The sequence below is a fragment of the Aotus nancymaae genome, unplaced genomic scaffold, assembly GCF_030222135.1.
Source record: "Aotus nancymaae isolate 86718 unplaced genomic scaffold, 86718_ANA_hifiasm-v0.15.2.pri h1tg000003l, whole genome shotgun sequence".
In the NCBI taxonomy this organism is placed as follows: Eukaryota; Metazoa; Chordata; class Mammalia; order Primates; family Aotidae; genus Aotus; species Aotus nancymaae.
In genome coordinates this window covers 61,861,828-61,885,267 of record NW_026988414.1, presented here as the reverse complement: position 1 = coordinate 61,885,267, position 23,440 = coordinate 61,861,828, and the positions used below count along the sequence as shown (strand labels likewise).

The following is a 23,440-nucleotide window of genomic DNA, read 5'->3' as shown; positions in this document are numbered from 1 at the left end:
GATCTGCCCACCTTGGCCTCCCAAAGTGATGGGATTACAGGCATGAGCCACCGCACTTGGCCATGAGTTATTTTAATATAGATTGTATGGATTAAGGCTTTCTGTACCCGGGCAATGATATACATTTGATAACCAGATTTCTAATTCTGATGTTTTCTCACTGTTACATATTACTAGACAAAAAGTGCATTTCCTATGATATAAACATGAACTATAACATATTTCTAAGCATGCAACAGTAATATAATTATCAAAATATTTTTATACTTTATTCATGGAAAAAATTTGAAATATCTTTTAAACATACTCACCTTTGTCCAAGGCACATTCTGCTGTGGTCTCAGGACAGGAACCTAATACAAAAGAAAGAATATTTCTCTTAATATACTTAATAAATACACAGATTGAGAAATACCAATATATGAAACTAAAATAAGAGCAAGTGTTAAACCTCAATTATTGCTCATACTGTGTATCTTCCCACTAACTTCAAAAAGAAGTCTTATCTTTTTTCTTTTTAATTAAAGCTCATTAACACAAAAAAGACAGGACACAAATATTCTGTAACACTTCACAATTTGAACCCAAAGTACTTCTGTTCCTTGATGTCTTAAACTTTTCCAGAAAAAAATATAGAAAGAAAGAATATATACAGATATCAATTTTATGCAAAAACTCAAACTTATCACTTTTCAAAAGCGCTACATGAATTATTAGCTTCAAATCAGAAAGATGAAGCAGAGTAAGTAGATAATAAAAGCATTATAATGTTTGTTCATCAAAAAGTGGCAGTGAAACACTCATTAAAGTTAACAGAGATATACTTTTACAGTAATAATATTTCAAAAACTTTTAGACAATGAATCTAGAATGAAGGCACAGATAATAGATTTAAATATGTTCTAATGAACTTGAGTACTTTAAACATCAAAAGAGAAAACAGAATTGCTAAGCAAAAGCCCCAAGTTTCTATTATATCTAGTTTTTTATTCTATTAGATGCAGTGCCACATTTCTAAATATGTTCAGAAACTCATCTACCAAAAGGCACAGATTATCTAAATCTGAGAGCTCACACTGCAAATGCGATAAATCTAATTATAAGAATTTCAATTAAATGTAGAAGGAATAAAACCATGAACTTTGTTCAGATATTGTGACATTCTATCTGCCTAAAATTTTCAGATGTAAGAAAAAGATCAGAAAAACATCTATTTGTCTTGTGATCTCTACCACTATTTTGGAGTAAAAATTTTACTGTGAATGAAAAATAACACCCATTAAGTGGAAGTATAAGCAATTTTCTTCCATATTTAATCTTCTCAAACTCAAAGAATTTCAGTTCTAGAAGAAACCTGAGTGGATAACCAAGTAAACTGGATTCAGACTTATGATTTAAGGGGTTGTTGTTATATGGAGATGCCTATGGAGCTACTGGGTGATGGAAGGAAGTCAGGTTACTATGTTCTAGATGTTCCCTATGCTATTGTCGAAACAGAGCAAAGTACATGTGCAGCCATACGTACACCATCACTTATGTCATATAATATTTAGCAACAGGATGTTATTGCTTAAAATATGTATATTTTATATATATAAAACCACCTGGGCCAGCTTCTTTCTTTTATAGCCAAAACTAGTCTATTTCACACCTCCTAGATTTAATTTGAATCTTGGTTTCTTGGATAACTAGTTGGCCCAGATTGTAGACGATTTACATACCCTCTCTGAGACTTGAATTTTCATTGTATAATGAAGTGGTTGTAAAGATTAGATAAGTAGTTACAAATAAATTGCTTAGAGCATTTTGTGGGACATAGAAGGTGGTTAATAGATGTTAGCTATTAAAACTATAAACATTTGAAAAGTAAAAATCATTCTAAAATATTAAATAATTTTGATACTTTAAATACACTTATGTCTTATTCATGACAGATATTTCTACTCTACCACCCATCAGTATAAAAACCTTAGCTTGTGTTTGATTTCTTATTATGTGCAAAATAATTGAGAAACACAAGTATGGATGATACCCTTTATTCAGGAATTTTGCATCAGAGAGGTCAAAGTAGAATTGGTAGTTTTTTTTTTTTTTTTGGCAGGGATGAAATGAGGCATTTTAAGTTCTTCCTAATAGCTATAATTCCATGTTCTATGCTTACTTGTAGTCTGGCATGACTAGAGGAACAGATAATCTCCTTAAATGACAAGGAAACAAAGTTTTCCACAAGTCAAATAAGAACCCAATTGCCTAATAGCCATGAAAATAAAAGTATGGGGTAAAGGGATTGTATAACCTCTGAATAGTCAGCATTACTACCAGGATATGATGAGTTTATCACAGAGAAACATGGTATCAACATAACCGGGGTTGAGCTTAAAGAGTAAGCAAACTTCAGTTTCTAAGGTGCACATCCCTCTAGCAATTAGGAATAGCCTGGATGTTATAATCGGATTAAGGTTGCTTGTTCTAATTTTTCTGATAGGCACATATACCCAGGATGGGAATAAGTTACAGAAAGAAGGAAAGGAGGAGACATATTTACTATTTAAGATTGGTTTAACTAAACTTTAATATAGGCTAATATTAGGAGGAAATAAGACTTGAGAAGATGAAAAGAAAATGAACAAAATAACTACAAAGAAAAGAAAAAAAGTAAAAGAATAAAACAACTACAGGCTTAATAAGAAAAGTTCTAAAAGTCAAATTTACAGGGTGGACAATATATTTTGTAAACTGTGATAACCAGAAGCTCTTTTATACACTAGTGGTGGTGGTGGTTGTGGTCCAGGGGAGGGGTAGCAATTTGGCCACATCATTTCATTCTTTTAATTCAGTGATTCTCTACCAGGAGTGGTTTCCCTCCCCACCCACTCCTATACACACCCACCAATTTCTGAAAAGACTTCTGTTTGTCACCACTGGAGGTACGGCATCTATTGAGTCAATGTCAAGGATGCCACTAAATATACTACCTTGCACAGGGCAGGCTCCCTCGAGATAGAATTATTTAGGCTGAGACATCAATTGTGTGTTGAGGTTGACAAACCCTGACTGACTCAGTGGGAGAGGCAGGGGCCTCTTTCTTCCTCAGCTCTTCACAGCTCCCTTACCCCCAAATTATGAGACATGTCATTTTCATAGAGTGAATATTCCAGAAAAAAAAGGACCAGCCTTGGTAAAGGATCCTGACAAAGGATATTCTATTTAGTATTCTACTTAAACATTACCATCTAGTACTTAATGTAGCTATGGATTAAACATAGGTTATTTAGACAGGTACTAGTCACCAAGATTTTTACATGACTCCAATCAAGACCCTATAGATGATTGTATTCCTGGCTCCTTTTTAAAAAATGTTTTACAGGGCCGGGCGCGGTGGCTCATGCCTGTAATTCCAGCACTTTGGGAGGCCGAGGTAGGTGGATCACAAGGTCAAGAGATCGAGACCATCCCGGTCAACATGGTGAAACCCCGTCTCTACTAAAAATACAAAAAATTAGCTGGGCATGGTGGTGCGTGCCTGTAATCCCAGCTACTCAGGAAGCTGAGCAGGAGAATTGCCTGAACCCAAGAAGCGGAGGTTGCGGTGAGCCGAGATCGCACCATTGCACTCCAGCCTGGGTAACAAGAGCGAAACTCCGTCTCAAATAAAAAAAAAAAAAAAGAAAAGAAAAAAAAAATGTTTTACAATGTAAGAATATATTTTGGTGGGCTATATAATCTTACTTTATTTTTAAAAAATCAAGTTGAAAGCCAGACACTATTCTATTTGACATAAAGACAGACTATTTGCTTATTATTTTTTTAAATAGTTTTTAAGTTCTGGGATACATGTGCAGAACGTGCAGGTTTGTTACATAGGTATACATGTGCCATGGACCCATCAACCTGTCATCTACATTAGGTATTTCTCCTAATGCTATCCCTCCCCTTGCCTCTGAACCTTCATAAGACCCCACTGTGTGATGCTCCCCTCCCTATGCCCATATGTTCTCATTTTTCAACTCCCACTTATGAGTGAGAACATGCAGTATTTGGTTTTCTGTTTCTGTGTTAGTTTGCTGAGAATGATGGTTTCCAGCTTCATCCACATCCCTGCAAAGCCATGAAATCATCCTTTTTATGGCTGTGTAGTATTCCATGGTGCATATGTGCCACATTTCCTTTATCTAGTCTAACATTGATAGGCATTTGGGATGGTTCCAGTCTTTACTATTGTGAATAGTGCTGCAATAAACATATGGGTGCATGTGTGGTATGTATGTGTCTTTATAGTAGAATGATTTATAATTCTTTGGGTATATGACCAGTAATAGCATTGCTGGGTCAAACGGTATTTCTAGTTCTGGATCCTTGAGGAATTGCCACACTGTCTTCCATAATGGTTGAACTAATTTACACTCCCACCAACAGTGTAAAAATGTTCATATTTCTGCATATCTTCCCCAGTATCTATTGTTTCCTGACATTTTAATGATTGCCATTCTAACTAGTGTGAGAGAAATTTTATATTACTTCATAACTCAATAAGTAATAACCAAAATCATTTTTATAAAAAGTGTGGTGGTTTAATCTTACTTTTTTTTAAAATTTACACCAAAATAACAACTGAACTACCATAAGCACAGCTAAGATCTATTTGTATTGGTATTATTTATATAAAGATGCAATACGTACAGTGACTTGAACTAAAACTAATCCTTGAACACAGTATTATTGTCACCATTTGATGTAATCTAAAATGGAATTTTCCACTATTCTCATTGTTCTTGTTTGCAAATGTCTCATTACTATCGTAATACTCAGAGTACTTAACCTGTAAAATACCAATGTTTTCTTAATTTTGATTTAGTGGGGTTGACAACATAAAAAACATGCCATGTTTGTTTGTTGATCGCTTCTAAGTATATTCTCTGCAAGGCTGAAAATCTGGAGAAACAATTAATTCCATAAAACAGTTCATTAATTACAGATGGATTTCTAGAGCTAAAGCAGTATATTGATGAGATGGGATGAGAGGAGATGAGAAGGGCAAGGGCAGGAGGTGAGGGGATTTTTGTTTTTGTTGTTGTTATTATAGTTATTCTGCTTTAAAAGGAAGGTCCTTATTTAGAGCCTACTTGGAAATGGTCAAATATGCATAGTAATGCAGTATCATTAGACCTACAAATCCTTCCTATGTTTTGACTACAATAAAAGATATTCTTACAAAAGCAGATGGAAGTCAACAATTACTACTTTACCACAGCAGAATCACTATTTTACTCCAAAACAAATTAATGATCGTCACAATGATTTGTGCACCTTATGCCCAATCTGAATGTTGTAAAGTTGCTCAAGATTATGTTCTTTCTCCCAACTTCACCATTAGTGTCTAATAAATTTGACTACCTAATATATCTATATGATTTCCTGAGATGCACATAAAAAGTTAATGTTTTTATATCGTTTCTTATCACTATTTCTTTAAAGGTACCTGATAGTTAACACAAGCATACGTAAGTGTATGTACATATAAGCTGCAGTTAAAAAACATATTTCCAAACCTAATTCATATTGTGAATTATATAATTATTTTATGTCATTGGTGGTCAAAATTCAGTGTATCCATCTTGTTACCATAATGGAACTAACCATGTCACACATGACATGTTTATAAGCATAAGAAGTTAAGCTTATCGTGGTAGCCTTTCTCTGAGTTGTATCATTTTATTTCCCTGTCAAAGCTGGCAGAAGTTCATAAGGATAGGCAGCAGAGTTACTCCACGTCACCTTATTTAAGTCTTTAAAATGACTTACTTTTTCAACCTATCTTGGAGAAACTTTTGACTTCATTTTAATTTCCCTACTGACGTACAACCCAATTTCAAGAGGATACATCCATACTGATGTATAATGTTTCAATAGATCTTTTGTATTCCAGTGAAAGATGCTCTATACAGTGTGTAAACTGAATTTAAGAGATCAAATAAAATTATTATTAAATCTAATGTCTTTGTATCTGTTTATTGTAAAGCCAGATGTGTTGTAAACAGAGTAACTTCAAAATAAATTCAGAATAGTGTGCAACATATTTTACTCTCATAAAAGACAGTAATGATGCTACAATAATTAGTGAATAAATAGGTAAGCTTCATTGTTTATTTGCATTACATTTTAAGAAGAAACTAGAAAGTTCAACATATTGGTGTTATGAGCTGAACTGTGTCCCTTAAAATTCATATGTTGAAGGCCTAACCCCCAGTACCTCAGAATGTCAGTGTATTTAGAGATAGGGTATTTTAAAAGCTCAGTAAGTTAAAATAATGCCATAGTTTAAGCCCTAATCTGCTGTGACTGGTGTCCTTAAAGGAAGTTAGAACACTGAGACACACAGAAGACAGACCACGTGAAGCCACAAAGAGAAGATGGCCATCTACGAGACAAGGAGACAGACTCTCAGAGGAAATTAACCTTGCTGACAGCTTTGTCTTAAACTTTTAGCTTCCAAATTCATAAAAGACATACATTTCTGTTGTTTAAGCTACCCAGCATGTGGTACTTTTCTATGGCAGTTCTAGCAAACTAATAAAGCTGGTAATTTCCAGTTGTAGTATAACTTTACACAAAAATGTGACAGAGGTAAATTTTATTCTCAGTGTTGTTGCATTTTACATTTAACATTTATCTCTCATGGGCCGATATAACCAAAGCTCTCTTGATATTCCTAGGTCTCAAAGGGTTGTCCATCAGTGGACACAGGCTTCCCATTCCTGCTCTGTAAACACCCTCTAAAGCAATCTACTGTCCTAAAAAGAATGTATCACAAAGACTTTAGCTACTGAGAATAGCCTAGTATATATCTGTCTCTGAGAATATCTGTCTATATAAAGTAAATATTATCTTTTTATAAGTAGCAAGTCTTTTGTGTTGTTTTGATAGTAATGGGCAGGTGTGATGAAACTGCCATCTTCACTTATTGCTGGTGGCACTATAAATTGAAAAGCAATTTACAAACACGTATCAACGTCTTAAAAAATATTTGCTCCCTTTTATCCAGTTATTACACTTCTAGGAATCTCTCAGAAGGACATATTCACAGATACTGACAAACATTTCTGTATTCTGATTATCCATTTCAGTACTATTTATGCTAGTTCCCTTCTTTCAAAAAATTAACTAAATGTCTTATCACAGAATAAACAAACTGTAGTGCTCCCATAGCATATAGGAAATATTGTGCTTTTATTTGTAAACCATATTTTCAAAGATAACTTAACGGCATATGAATATTAAGTGAATTTTTCAGTTTTAGATGAAAAATGGTTGCATTGTGTTAAACTATATTAACACAAAAAAAAATCAGTCCCTTTACCGTCAGCCTCCTTTATCTCCTCATTCCTCCAAATGAATAGTTTCTTTTCATAAATCAGAATCAAACACTTAGATTAAAGAAGGATATATGCCTCACAAGGGTGTTTTGGCAGAGTTCTCCAACCTCTTAGGAAGCCCAGGGAAAAGCACTTCCCCCCTCAACAGTTGTAATATGTGAATACAATGTGGTAACTGCTTCCACTCTTGAAGTCTCCTACTTTTCTCTATTATATTCATGATGATTGACAGCGATGACATCCAATTAAACCTTTTCCTTTCTTATTTGGAGGATCAAAAGGTAATCTTCCTTAATTCCCTAAGAGAGGTGTTACAGACTATCTCATGACATAAGACATAAAGAATAAAGAGCATTCCATCCTCTGCTCCATTCCCTTGTTAGAAGGTATATACACCGTTATATTAGAATAAAACAGTCTAAGACTTATTGTATCATGATCTCCAAGTGAGAGTTTAGGAAGTTCATATTTTTACAAATAAAAAAAGCAGTGTAAAGGGCACCTGGTCATGAATGCAAATTTATGCTGCTGAAGCAAGACTGACACCAGGCTGCCTGGAATATTCCAACATCCAGTTCTTTTTATAAACTGTGAACAGACAGGTATAAGATCCTTTTCATATAGTCTACACATAGAAATCTAGGGGAAAAAAGATAACCACCATTCTTGGTGGTCATCTCTCAGTGGTGATTTTCTTTTTTCTGTATCTTTAAATTTCTATTTCCACCATAAGATTGTATTGTCTATACAGGTAATGTCAATGTTTTATTCCAGAGGAGCGAAGTGCTAATCTCTTATTCTACAAACATGAAAAACAGGCTGGACTCACTCAGGTAAGTGGACATGTACTCTGTCTTTGCACTAAGGAGGTCTGCCTTGTTCAAGTCATAGTGCTCAAAACAAGTTATACTGACAATGCTAAAGGATATCGGGAACCAGAGTTCCAGGTCACAGTGCGCCCCATAGCGAGAAATGCCGAATCATCATATGCTCTTTGGCTCTTCAAGATTATTAAAATACTTGGAGTTTGACTTTCATTTTTACCTTCTTTGAGGACTTTTTATCAAAAATTCAAATGTCCTAAATTTAGAATTTTGGGGGCTGGGAGAATATTGATACAGATTTACATATATTCATATTTTAAGATTTATTTTACTATCTCAATAATAGTGCACTGGTGAAAGTGCAAATTCTCTTTATCACAGTGGACAGGGTGATGATCTGGGCTCAGTGTCCTAGTGTTCGAGTACCAGGTTCCATCATTTATTAACCCATGTTCTTTAGGAAATCACTTGTCCTCACCGGGAATTGTTGTCTGATTAACCTCATAGTAAATACCATCAAGTTCAACAGCCTGCAAAGGTCACAAGCCGGAATAAATATCTGTACCTGTAAAACATTCTTTCTATGTATGAAATACTAGTCCCGTTTACCAGTCACTGAGCTCTTTAGTTTGAAGGATCCATTATACTTTTAAATGTGATGTAAGCATTCATATAGAAGCCTTGAGGGAGTTTTTTTTTTTTTTTTTTTTTTTTTTAAAGATTCTAAGTAACTGCCAAGCATTACAGTGTGTCATACCCTTAACATATTTCTTTTGTCTCAGCTTTGTTAACATATTGTAGACCTGGCAGTCTCCAGAAGGGTTAATCGTTATATTCTCTTGCTGTTTTATTCATGATACTATCTCATAAAAACCTGATCTTCAAAACAATCATAAGCTACAGCAACAGAAAACAAAATAATGGAATTAATGTGGAGCAATGGCAGCACCTACAATATGCTGGGTTTGTACATTATTATCAAAATGTAGCATTAGCACCTGAAAAGGAGGCAAGATGAAAGAAGTAAGCCCCTCATTATTTCTAAGAGCTAAACTTGAGCACCAGTTTGGAGAGTCGAACGCTCCATTATCATCAGTCAGTAACAGGCATTTATGTATCTGTCACCCCACAAGATCATCAACTAATTACATTAATAATCAAATCCCATTTTCCTTTGTCTTTTTAATTTTAACCACAGAGAATTTTATCCATGAAGGTCACTTGCTTTATTGTACCTCTCACACAGACCGTATAACCATTAATACTTGAGTTAAAATATTTCTCTAAAGATGAAGGGCTGGCTCCTTGTGAATTTTAATCTGTGGGTTTTGAGAAGGAGGAGATCAGGGTCCTAAATTCTGGTTTTCTCAGAAATTCTCCAGCTTTGGGCTAGTTATTTAACCTGTTTGACCTCATTTCCTTCATCATAGAATAAAATAATTAGAATTACAATAAAATTCAGTTCTATATTTCTAGGATTTTACACCTAAACTTTCTTTTGGAGAGAAGAAGTAGACAGAAGATTCATGCAGCATTCGGAGGCTAGAATTTATAAATTAATTTCCCACCTTCAATTTTATCTTCATCCAATCTCCCTTTTATTCTATTATAGGGAGATTACTAAAAAGCAAATTCTTTTTATGTAACCCCCAGTAAAGTTCTTAAAGACATTCTCATCATCTGGGTTAATTTAAGTACATTCTGGTAAGGGATTTCATAAAGTGAGTGGCTCCTGCCTCGCTCAGCAGTCTTATCTCCCCACATTTAGCCAAATCCCCATTCTGCTGCGGGAAAATTAAACCACTTGCTGTCTAGTGAATATGTATGTTCTCTTTCATTTTTGAATGTTTAGCTTCTATTCCTCATTCCTGGAATATCCTTTTCTTGTTTCTCCTCCTAAAATCCGACTTAGGCTAAGTCCTTCAGTACTCAGTTTATGCCATACCCCTTTCCATCTTCATCCTCATCTTAGTTATATGCTCCCAATTCCTTTTGTACCTCTCGAACTCGAGTGTCATAAGCCTTTCCTAAAGTTGTTGCTTTACTGGTCTATCTCTTCCATCATACGTGTGAGCTCCTAGCCGTAAGAAACTTTGCTTTCTGATTTTTCTCATCTAGCATCTAGCATAAAGCCTGGCACACAACAGACACTCAGAAAACATCTGTTGAATGGATGCATGAAAAAAATAAACAATACGATTCATAGAGTAATTTATTATTTGCTGCTTTTTTTGCATGTGCTGAATCCCAAATATGGTCTACTCCCTTCTAGCTAACAACAGAAAAAGGAACATGCTAGTTTAACAACATAATCAGCCATAACATGTTAAAATGAAGATGGTGACTTTTATTAAACTTTTCCTTTTCTTTAAAATTACTTTTTTTTCAAAATCCTAAATTGAAAACAAAAGGAAGATCAACATAGCCTCATAAAGCACCATTTATATTCTCTTTCGAACAACTGCTCACTTCCACTTCATAGCACACCAGACAGTAAAGCAGATTTGTTAACTAGATAATAGCCAGCTAATTTTACTCTCACATTTTCCAGTCAGGACATACTTTCTCCTATCCTCTGGGTTGAAAGGCATAAATCTGGGGGATCAATTTGCTAGTCGTTCACTAAAAATACCTTTAAATTGAACATCCATGTGAGGACACTCTAGGTACCATTGAGTTGTTTTATAGACACATAGCTTGCCATGTACAACTTTACATTTTGTAACAGATATGCTAGCTGTTATGGCTAATGTGTATCATAAAAAGAACATTGGAAAGTAAAAAACTAGAAACACTACTATCTTTTTGGTCCACAGATCTTTCTCAAAAAAATTAAGTGATCAAAATACATTTTTAAAAACTTCGTAAGTCTACGATACTTATTTTAGAGGAGAAAAATCTCTCATAAACATCTGGTACCAATTTCGTCTAAAGCATCCCCAACACAAATGAAAATATGCACACATATATGTGTACATACACACACCCACACACATACATATACCTCTAAATGTTTAGCTGTCAAAGAATAAATTCAACTATTCAAAACAAATATATAATTCTAGCTGGATGTAGTGGCTAATGCTTGTAATCTCAGCAATTTGAGAGGCTGAGGTGAGTGGATCACATGAGCCCAGGAGTTTGAGACCAGCCTGGGCAACATGAAAAATCCCTGATTTAACAGAAGAAAACACAAAATTTAGCCAAATACGGTGGCACATGCCTGTAGTCCCAGTTACTCAGGAGGCTGAGGTGGGAGAATTGCTTGAGCCAGGAAGTCAAGGCTGCAGTGAGCTATGATCATACCACTGCACTGTAGCGTGGGCAACAGAGCGAGACTCTGTATCAACAAAAAAAATAAATAAATAAAATAAAATAAAAAGCTCTGGAAACATGCTGATATTCTCTACTACTAATAATAAAGGGTTTAATTTTTTTTGTAAAATGCATTATAATCTGTAAAATGCAAAATTTGTAAATTTCTGTAATGAGAATTAGAGTGTCATCAAGTGAAAACATCATACTCATAATTTCCCCAAAAGGGTTTATACATGACACATTGTCCATAATGTTATCTGAATAACAGAAAGAAAATGCTAGAAAAGCTTGGACAAAGAGAATATTACAAGAATAGGACGAGCACTAGCTGTGATTCCTCAAGAAGGGCAATGGTAGAGAGGGGAGACAAGTTTGGCTGAAGAGATGCAGCCAGGAAGTGACACTCCCATTGAGAGAGATCCAGTTATGGACTAAACCACCATAATATGGGCAGATCTTTGGAAATTAAAAGCTGAGGCAGATGGGGAGGCAACATTAAAGGCAAGGCTGAAGAGGAAGGAAGTTGAGAATCCTGCACTGCATACAGAAATGCTAGGGCTAGTTCCCAGCCATGAATGGCTCCTGAGAAAGGGGTGAGTGAGAGAACTAAGGGATGGCTCACTCTCTCTGTGGACCCCTGAGATCCTAGCTACAGGGTAAGCTGTGTCTTCCATGGATGTGTGAGCTGGCAGGGGGATCTACCTGGGGAATAGGCAGAGACAGGCCTTCAGGTGGTGGGTAACACAGAAATGTTTGTGTGCTCCAGCAGACAATAGCCATAGATGACCATCCCCAAGAACTCCCCCTTTCTAGGAGGCATTGTTCCAAGCTGAGCTTTAAGTCAGGAGAGAACAGGGCTGGCTTCCCCATGGGACTAGGGTATGTCTGTTTTTTAAACCCTGCTGTCTGTCCCTCCCATGCTGCCTGTCTGCCCCTCCTAGGGCCTACGCATAGCCATGCTGCAGGCGTGTGTACACAGTGTAGCCATTGCAGCCCAGCCTGAGTGCTCTATGTTCATACATTCCTAGTGATCCAGAATCACATCAGATCCCCAAACACAGCTGGAACCTGTTCAAGGCCATGGGATGCTCTGGTGCCTCCAGACTATGGCACAAAGCAGGGGAGTACAGAGTTATTCCTACCAAACTACCAACGTCATTCTTCACAAAAATATCTAAAATGTATATGGAACCAAAAAGAGCTGCAATAGTCAAAGCAATCCTAAGCAAAAAGAGCAAAGCCTGAGGGATCACACTATTCAACTTTAAAAACTGTAAGACTACAGAAACCAAAATAGCATGATACTGGTACAAAAACAGAGACACACCAGTGAGACAGAACAGAAAACTTAAATAAAGCTTCACACCTACAACCATGTGATTTTTGATAAGACTGACAAAAACAAGCAATGAGGAAAGGATTCCCTATTTAATAGATGATGTTGCTAGCCATATGCAGAAGAATGAAATGAGGGCCTTACCTTTCACCATATACAAAAATTTACCCAAGATGTATTCACGATTTAAATATAAGACCTCAAATTATAAGAATTCTAGAAGAAAACCTAGGAAATACCCTTCCAAACTTTGGACTTGACAAAGAAATTTTGGCTAAATTCTGAAAGCAATTACAAAAAAAAAAAAGAGAGAGATAAGTGGGACCTAATACACTAAACAGCTTCTGTACAGCAAAAGAAACTATCAATAAAATAAACAAACAACATACAGAATGGGAGGAAACAGTCACAACCTATGCAACCAACAAAAGTCTAATATCCACAGAATGTATACGAAACTTAAACAAATTCAACAAGCAAAAACCAAAAAGCTTTATTTAAAAAATGGGCAAAACACATGAACAGACACTTTCAAAAAACATACGGGCAGCCAAGAAACACATTTTAAAAATGTTCAACATCAGTAATCATCAGAGAAATACAAATCAAACCACAGTGAGAGACCATCTTATACTTGTCAGAATGGCTATTATTAAAAAGTCAATAAACAATACAGCTGTTAAGATTGTGGAGAAAAAGGAACACTAATTTACATTATGACCAACAAGATATAAGTGTTCCCTTTTCTCCACAATTTTACAAGCTGTGTAAATTAGTATGTAAAATAGTTCAACCACTTGAGGAAAGCAGTTTAGAGGTTTCTCAAAAAACTTAAAACAGAGTTACCATTCAACTCAGCAATCCCATATTGGTATGTACCCAAAGGAAAATAGGTCATTATGCCAAAATTCACATACAATCATATGTTCATCATTGTGGCATTCATCATAGCAAAGACGTGGAATGAACCTAGGTGTCCTTCATCAGTGGATTGGATTAAAAAAAAATAGGTTCATATACACCACAGAAAAATATGCAGCCATAAAAAAGAAGGAAATCATGTTCTTTGCAGCAGCATGGATGAAGCAGGAGGCCATAATCCTAAGTGAGTTAACACAGGATCAGAAAACCAAATATGGTGTATTCTCACTTTTAAGTGGGAGCTAAACATTAAGCACACATCAACATAAACATGGGAACAACAGACACTGCAGACTCTAAGCTGGCTAGTGAGGGAGGGGAACACAGTTTGAAAAACTACCTACTGGGTACTATGCTCACTACCTGAGTGCAATATATCCATGTAACAAACCTGCATATTTTCCCCCATAGTTAAAAGTTGAAATTTTAAAAATAAAAAATAAAGACTTTTTTTAAAAAATAAGAAATACCTAATTTTAAAATAAGCAAAGCATTTGAATAGACATCTCACCAAAGAAGATAAATAGATGACAAATATGCATATGAAAAGATGCTGATCATATATAATTGGTAACAAAGAGTTATCACCAAATGTTAGCAAGCACGGAATAACAAGGACTCTTATTAACTGCTGATATAATAATGCACAAATGGCACAGCCACTTTGGAAGACAGTTTGACAGTTTCTTACAAAGCTAAATGGTATGATTTAACCATCACACATGTAGGTATTTACCAAAATGATTAAAAAATGTAAGTCCTGACAAGAACTTGTGCTTTAATATTTAGAGCAGCTTTATTCATAATTCTTTCAAACTGGAAGCAACCAACATATCTATGAAAAGAGAAGTTTATGAACAAACTTTAATACATCCATGTAGTTGAATAGTATTCACTAATAAAATGATACGAACTATCAAGCCAAGAGAAAGCATGGAGGAACCTGAATAACAAATGACTGAGTCAAAGAGGCCAGTCTAGAAAGTCTGTACTCTCTGTATTCCAAGCGTGACTTCTTCTAATAAGCAAAGTTATACAACAAAATGATCAGTGATGGCCAGGGGTTGGCCAGGAGGGTAGGGAGGGAGGAACAAACAGGAAGAGCACAGAGGATTTTCAGGGCAGTGACACACTTTTGTGTGATGCTTTCATGGTGGATATTAGGTACTAGGCAAAACCCGAATAATGTACAAGACCAAGAACGAGCCCAAATGTAAGGGATGGACTTCAGTTAATAATAATGCATCAACAGTGGTTCATCAGGTATAATAAATATATAAAACTAAAGATGTTAATAATGGGTTTGACAGTGGGAAGAGGGAACTCCTTGCTATAAACTCTATATTTTGTATACCTAACACTGTTCTAAAAATAAACTTCAGTAATTTAAAATAATTTGAGTTTATATGGTTTTACAAACATTCTATTAAAAAATACCAAAATGCTCAAGTGAAATGCTATTAATGGGAAAAAGGAAAGGCAATGGTGCTACTGGAAGAAGAAAATCTAGCCAAATTTAATCAAATCAGTAAGATCTAATTGATCAAATCAGTAAAGTCATAATTATGGATCTGATCAATAATTGACTAACTGAAGTGTTAGATGTGGCTACTGGAGACCTGTGAAGGAATGCAACATAGCAAGGCTGAAGCACCAACACACTGAAACACAGTAGGTGCCCACCTAGTGTTTGTTTCCTTTCCCTGAATTATGCTGAAACCTTTGGAGTTCAGCCTTAATGAACTTCAAGAATAGTCTTTCTCAAAAAGACTATTCTCTCTCTATTCAGTAGGTTTTTACACAATCCCTTTTGTTAAGACCCATCTTCCCCCTATTATCTTTTGTCTAACATTTGTTGTCTGGACTCAATTTTGATAGTTTTCTCCAGAAGTATTTCTTGACTTCCAGAAGTCAAGAAATACTTGGTTTCTTTTTCCAGGAATTTTAGTAATATCCTACAGTCATCTCAACACAGTGTGCATGTGTATGCATTAACGTGGTAAGCATATCAGTAAACACTCCCTGGATGTCATAAGACAGACTGTCTTACATGTATCTTTAAGTCCTAACTAAAATTACAATTTAAAATGTTAATTAGATTACGATTTTCTAAGAATCCCTAATCCCTAAAAGTTACTAATCACAATTTTTGCTGCTACGATAGTTCACTGATTGGCAGTCTATTGACTGGAGGAATATATTTGCATCTTTAAGTGATTGTTGAGAATCATTGAGGTACATTACCAATTTATTAACTGAGGAAAATGGAAAGAATATTTTCTTAATATTTCATTTAACAGATGAGGAAACCCTAGGTTGTGATAATTTAAGGAACATAAAACTGGACTCCCTCATCTTTGAACTCCCTGCCCAGTGATCTTTCGATTTAACCATGCTGTTCTTGGGAAAAAATTATTGCAATGAGTATAGATAGTTCTGAGTTATTTATGTGGAAAATAAAAGAATGAAACAAAAGGTTGATGTGGGACCTCCTTAGTTATAACATTCTATCAAGTCCTCAGAGTTATTATAATAAAACTCCAGTGTATAACAAGTTATCAAAATTTGAAATGAGCATGGTATTTTCAATACTCAGGAAACCCATGAAATAAAAGTTCATCTTACTGTTTTGTGATTAGATATGTCTGCTTCCTTGGAATTTGTCTACTTTACTGCTATTCTTCCAGTATTCTATAAATACATGTTGACTGACTTATTTTGTATTTGTTTTAAGATATCTGGATAGATAAGTCCAAATTATAAAGTGACATAATTTAAATACATGAAAGTATATAACCAAATCATCATGGAATTTATTATTATACCTTTATATTTATGTTTAATTATCTTATTTAAATTCTTCCAAGATTATCAGTGATTTTCATTCTTTTAAAATAAAAAAAGACTAATATTTAAGCATTTCTCCCATGTAACAGTAATTCTTAAAGATTATTTAGAAAAGTAAAGCTGTTTGTTTTGGATTCTGTGCACATTTTGTATCCTCAAATGATTTTCCCCATGATAGGAGATGTGCATTTGTATATTTCTTTTTTACCAAGGTTTTAAAGTGAATTATACAGTACAGTGAGAAAAATTTCCAATTTCTCTCTTGCATGACATATCTGAGCTAATAATTGGACTAGGAGAAGTAGAATCTTTATTTTCATTAGACTTCTCTTTTCAACAAAAGCTTTGTTAGCCTACTGAGTCATGACAAGTAATCCTTTATATGCTAGGGTACGCTGTTCTTCCTAATGAACTTACAAATTAAAATGTAACGTGAAACGATGGCACTGGGAATATTGAGGAAGAGCCACTGATATGGGAAGGGATCTATAATTAAACCAAGATGTACATTTTAATTATAATTTTATCAAACTGATAATACAGAATAAAATACAGTTGGAGAACTCCAAAGAAATCTAATAAAGAGCCCAAGAAAGCTACCTTGTAACCCTCGTTGTCTCCTCTACCTTCTGTTGCCAGGCTCTCCCCTCCCAAGCCTTATTTTAATGTATCTTGCCAAGGATTAGAAAGTAATCAAGTGATTTTTCACCACCTTTATCCCAGGCTAAAGTAATTATTCATCTGTTTTTCTTTCCTGCTTCCTTTTTTATTTTCTTAAACTTGGTTTGCTCAAGAGTAAAATGAACCACAGTACTTATCAGCTCCATGCATACACAAGCGATACTGAAGGCAACTGCCAGAGACTAAAGCCATAGGTTAGCTGCAAATCCATTAGTGATTTTAAATAGCGGAGGAAAAATTCTTGGTGAGCCGTGATAAAGCTGAACAATAACTGCAGAAGTCACAAAATAAGACAATGTAATTTACATTAATATGTCATGAGATAGATTTACAGAAGGCTAACACAAGTACAAAAGATTTCCTGTAAGATAATCAAAGCCATATTTGCTGTACAAAGAAGATTCTTTGTACGGCTAAGAAATGTAAGATACGTAAAGCATTCTTCCCAACTCCAAAGCACTCATAAATCAGGGAAATACTTGGAATTTACAGAATATACTACGGAAACTTTTTAAGTGTATATTTGGGGAAAAAAATCTAGTGGCATAATTTTTATTTAACCTCATGAGCTTTTTATGGTTTATTTAGTATAAGTAAACTTTGAACCACAGCATCCACAATTATACTGAAGGAGAAATATTATTTTAAATAATTCTAATCTCACATTCTGGAACTACAATTTATTTTGCTACTTTCTTTTTCCTGTTTTATAAATTTCCTTCCAAAGCCATGGTAAACTTCCATAAGGGAGCTCTGAAGTCAAATTCATTAAGCTATCTTGGCACATCTTATTTCAAGATTTTTTTAAATTGCATTTTAGGTTTTGGGGTACATGTGAAGAATATGCAAGATTGTCGCAAAGGTACACACATGGCAGCGTGATTTGCTGCCTTCCTCCCCTTCACCTATATCAGGCTAATTTTTTTAATTAGCAGATCAATAACCTAACAGACCATACTGACTCATTCAAAGCCATTACGAAGTATTGGTTCATTAATGGAGCTGTGCTAAGCTTAAAATCTGAAGTGAAGTTCAATGTCAAAATATATTGTTCATTTATTACTAGCATTTAAAACTGTATATATGTTTATATCTATATCGTAAAATGTATATAATACATACATGCATAATATCTAATAGATTACATATACATATACACACACATATAATCTCTCCTACATTTTATCAATAAATCGTATATGGTTTGAACAGAGTTTGCTATGTACATGGTTTGGATGAATATAACTGCTTTCACCAACACAGTTTAGCTAAAAACATATTTTGGAGAAAAAACTCTAGTCCAACCTAGCTCAAGTCTTTAGAAAAAATGAAAAAAAACTTCTATATAATAAGTAGGAACAAAAGTATGAAATAGTATCTTTTTGTTGTTTCTGCACAATATTGATAGCAAATAATATTTCAAGTAACAAAAGCTTATTATATGATAATAAACATAGAAAGAATAAGAAAAATACAAAATTGCCATTCAGGAAACACCATAGTAGATTGATTACAGGCAAGATTCAGCAAGGGATACTAAAATTACTGGGTGAAGCAGGGTATTTGCATAATCTCACAGTATCTCCTCCAGTATATTTATTAGTTACGAAGGGAAAAATACTAACTTTATGGTGGAAAGACCTAGTACATGCTACTTTCCCACAGATAAAATATGTATCATTATCATGTACCTGATACGATGTACTGATAACAACACAACTTTTGTAGCCTTTATGCCCAAAATTCAGAACCTTAGTCTAATCCTACATAAATATTACATAACCCAAAGTGAGAGAAAGTCCAAAGAACAAATAAATGTTACTCATAAAATATTTCAAGACAATGAAAGACAAAGAGAGATTTAGCAATGATCACAGATTAGCAGAAACTAAGGAAACTGAGCATTTAAATGCAACTTGATATACTAGCTTGAGTCCTGAAACAGAAGGATATTTGTGAAAAATCAAGCAGAATTCCAATAATGTCTCATATTACTTATTATTATACCAGCATTAATTATAAAATTATACAAATAAATTTTACTATGGCTATGTCAGTTAATATTGAGAAGCTGGATAAGGGGTACATACAAAATGAACCATTTTGCACCTTTTCTGCTAGTCAATAATAATTCAAAGAACTTTTTAAAGCCAAAGCTTCAACTAGGTCATGATGTAAATGAAGGCAACATGCTCTAAAACTTTCTTTGTAATTACTAAATTATTTATCACCCTTTGCTAATTTTATAATTATTTGCTATCCTAGTTTTTTCTCCAAATACAATGAGAATAAATTACTTCTCCATATTTCATTATCAATAATAGAAACTAATAACTTAAACCTGTTTTCTATTATCATTTTACCTACCTAACCTAAAAATTTTTTTTGTCTATTATAGTATTTCATCAAACTCAAGACAAGCATTTATTGGTTGCCATTGTTTGCCATGCACTAAAGAAGCTATAAGAAGATTACAATACATTTGCCTGCATAAACTAATGAAAACTAGGAAAAAGTTTATGTAATTTACATCTTCTATGCCTACTCTAACCCAATCTATATTAAAACTTTTGAGAATTATTGCTACATTTGAATGCATTTCACGGTTACATTCATGGTGGAAAACTTTGTTAGCATCGAGATACTATCAAAAACCTGAAGAATTTTACTGTAATTAGATTTGTATATAATGGTATAAGGTCATATAAGCATAGGAGTAAAATAAATTATCATATAATCGGCATTTTGTACCGTGACCATGAATACCAGCAAACAGCATGTGAGAAGCACAATAGAATGTTGTAGACACAGAAGTAGAGCACAGTGGACATTCCCCGGCTACTAGAAGAGAAGTACTTTAAAATCACTTACAGGGAAGTAGCACTCTAGAAATTCCTATCTTAATACTAATTTTATTAACTTCATGTTTTTACTTATAAAATTGGCTGGCCACAGTGACTCATGTCTGTAATCTCAGCATTTTGGGAGGCTGAGGACCACCTGAGGTCAGGAGTGCAAGACCAGCCTGTCCAACATAAGGAAACCCTAACTCTACTAAAAATACAAAAAAGTTAGTCAGGCATGGCAGCACGCACCTGTAGTCCCAGCTACTCGGGAGGCTGAAGCGCAATAATTGCTTGAACCCAGTGGCGGAGGTTGCAGTAAGCAGAGATAGCGCCACTGCACTCCAGCCTGGGCAACAGGGCGAGAGTCCATCTCAATAAAAAGTAAATCAAAAATTAAAAATTAAAAAATAAATCATTTTCTATTCTCATTTAACTAGATTTTACAACGTATTTCATTTTAAGAAACAAACAGTACTGTACAACAGTAAAATAGATGGGTGATAGTGCTGCCTCACCAAGCTCAAAATGTTTGTCAGCTTCCAGGTGAAGGTCCACTTGGCTTATGATATATGATGGCATACATGCATTTGCACGCATATATACATATATGTATATATATGACTCAGGAATTATTTATGTCAACTATGTAAAAAAGGCCAAATCCTTTACAGTCCAAAATTTAATTAATTGATATTAATTACTTTTTTCTGCCAATTTTTTTTTTTGCCACATTTTAACCAATATACTCTCCTAAATACATCATTTCATAAAGCAAACAAAGGGTTAAATTAGATTTCAGAAAACGAAAAAGAAGATTGTGGAATGGAGACAAAACATACCGGGTAAAAGGGATTTGGGACACCCAATACCCAGTAAGGTCGATAAAGGAAAAGAAGACAAAACAAGGCTATTAAAAAAGGTCAGAGACCTGGGAAAGATTAAAGATCCAAAAGAAATGAAACAAGGTAGAAAATTTTGAATCCGAACAATGTATATCACTTTTTTTTTTTTTTTTTTGGAAACAGTGTCTTGCTCTGCCACCCAGGCTGGAGTGCAATGGCATGATCTCAGCTCACTGCAAACTCTACCTCCCAGGTTCAACCAATTCTCCTGCCTCAGCTTCCCAGGTAGCTGGGACTACAGGTGCCCACCACCACAACTGGCTAATATTTTGTATTATTAGTAGAGACGAGGTTTTGCCATGTTGACCAGGCTGGTCTCAAAACTCCTAACCTCAGATGATCCACCCCCTTGTCCTAAAGTGCTGGGATTACAGGCATGAGCTATTGTGCCCAGCCTGTATACCACTTTTACAATCAGCAGACACCTAGGAAATATAAATAAATCAGGAAGTTACAATTTTTCTAAAAATATTTCCTTTTATTCATAAGTAGGAACAAAAATATGAAATAGTATATTTTTGTGTGTTTTTTTTGTTCAGAGGAATAGTACCTAGCCATTATTTTCTGTCACAAAAAGGATGTCATAAAAAAAAGGTATACAAATAGCTAAGGGGTGGAAATGAATTTTATTTAAATTTCATAGATACTATAATATTAATCTGATGAAACAGAAAAAAAAAAGTTTAGTTAAAAAGTAAGAAGTGAAAAGAAAAGCCCAAAAGCCACCAGGCGAGCTCCAGGTGCGTAACATTTTAGGCAACGTGATAAACAAATCTGGCCGTATTTTAAAGAATCACTATTTTTTTCTGCCTGAAGTTGACATGCAATGATCAGTGAAGTGTTTTAACAGCTATGTAACTCTTCCTCCATATTCTTCCTCTGGAGTCAAAATTAGATCTAAAGTGGAAACAAGTAAAGAACCCTCTGCTTTAGTGATTGCTTTACTCAAACATTTCCAGTGCCTAACACTTTCAGAAATTGATTCAAATTCCTTATGTTTATTTCTATATTCCATCATCTAGATCCATACTTGACATACTATACATGTTTAAATATTTTCCAGGTGGCTACATGGACATCTGGATGGAACTTGTAATGTTTTCTTTCACCTTCCCATACATAGTACTTAATGTAGTCTACTTTGAGTTGATATTCATATTTGTATGAGTTTATATATTTTTCTAAAAAGGAATTACATGTTAAAACATTTCAGCAACCAAGGCTCTATCTTTGGTGGAGAAAGCACTAATATAAATCCAAGATAAGCATCATAAAGCAGAATGACTCAGCCTGTAGGCAAGTTCCCGTAGCATAGGAGCTTTTCAGTGCACATCTATTCAAGCACGGGGCGTGCACTGGTTGTCACACAAGAAGTTCATAGAATATAAATAAACCCAAACAATAAATTACTTGCTCCAAAATATTTTATTCTGAACTATTTTTTCCCTGTTCACGGGCCAAGACACTCTGCTGAGAGGGAAATAATCAACATCTTACCTAGGTGATTAAAACCTTTTAACTCAAGTCAGAATTTATCATGAGAAATAGAAATCAAACTTAAGGTAAAATATTCCAGGTACTGATATATCTCTCATAATATAAATTCCCCGGATGTACTTCAAGTATATCCAGGTCATCAAAAACAAAGGTTAAGCACTTGAGTGAATATTTTATCTTTGTGAAACAACTAAAAGAACACATATAACTTCTTAACTCCATGGGATCAAAGATGGTCTCAGCAGGCCAGAACTTCTTTCTGATCGGGTCCCAATTTCCACTAATTTTAATGCAGGGTTGGTGGTATCTGGCTGGGAATCTAGACTGTACTATTCATTAGCTCTCTGTCCTCAGATTTAATGTACCCAAGTCTCAAATTGCATAGCCGTAAAAACTGAATGTTTTGTTTTCTCGACATACTGTCTTTGACATTGGACAAGTTTTCTTAAATGAGAAAAAAAATACAGCAAAAAATTCTATAAGATATTTATCCTCCTCATCATCTAATTTGTTTCCCACCCCTGAAAGCCACCTTCCCCAGGAGCTCTGAGAATGACACCTGTCCACTGTTGCAGCAGTTGATTTGCTTCCCTGCTTATTGTTTCCTTTTCTCTATGAAATCTTAAAACCTAACTAAGGCTTTGCCGCCCACTGCAGGTGGAGAGGAGAATAAATCAATTCCTTTTTGCCTGAATTCAGTGGCTTTATCTCAAGTGTTTTGTTAGTTATTCTGCTACTAATTAAAGAATCTCATTTATAGATATTTTCATCCTATGAATTCAATATTAGTTTAATAGATATAAATGTTTTGATCAACTATTAAATCCATAATAACTAATAAAAATAACAAGGACTTAAACAATGTACATTAACAATTACATTTGCTTGAAATTAT

General features: G+C 34.6%; 1 long non-coding RNA gene across 1 annotated transcript in view; it reads right to left on the bottom strand.

Annotated features, from left to right (window-relative positions):
• Positions 1 to 310: 310 nt before the first annotated feature.
• The window catches only part of LOC135276776 (uncharacterized), an 889,534-nt gene continuing 866,404 nt past the window's right edge, over positions 311 to 23,440 (bottom strand). Inside the window, exon 5 of the long non-coding RNA XR_010344329.1 lies at positions 311 to 353. This is a non-coding gene — a long non-coding RNA (uncharacterized LOC135276776). The remainder of the gene's footprint in view (positions 354 to 23,440) is intronic.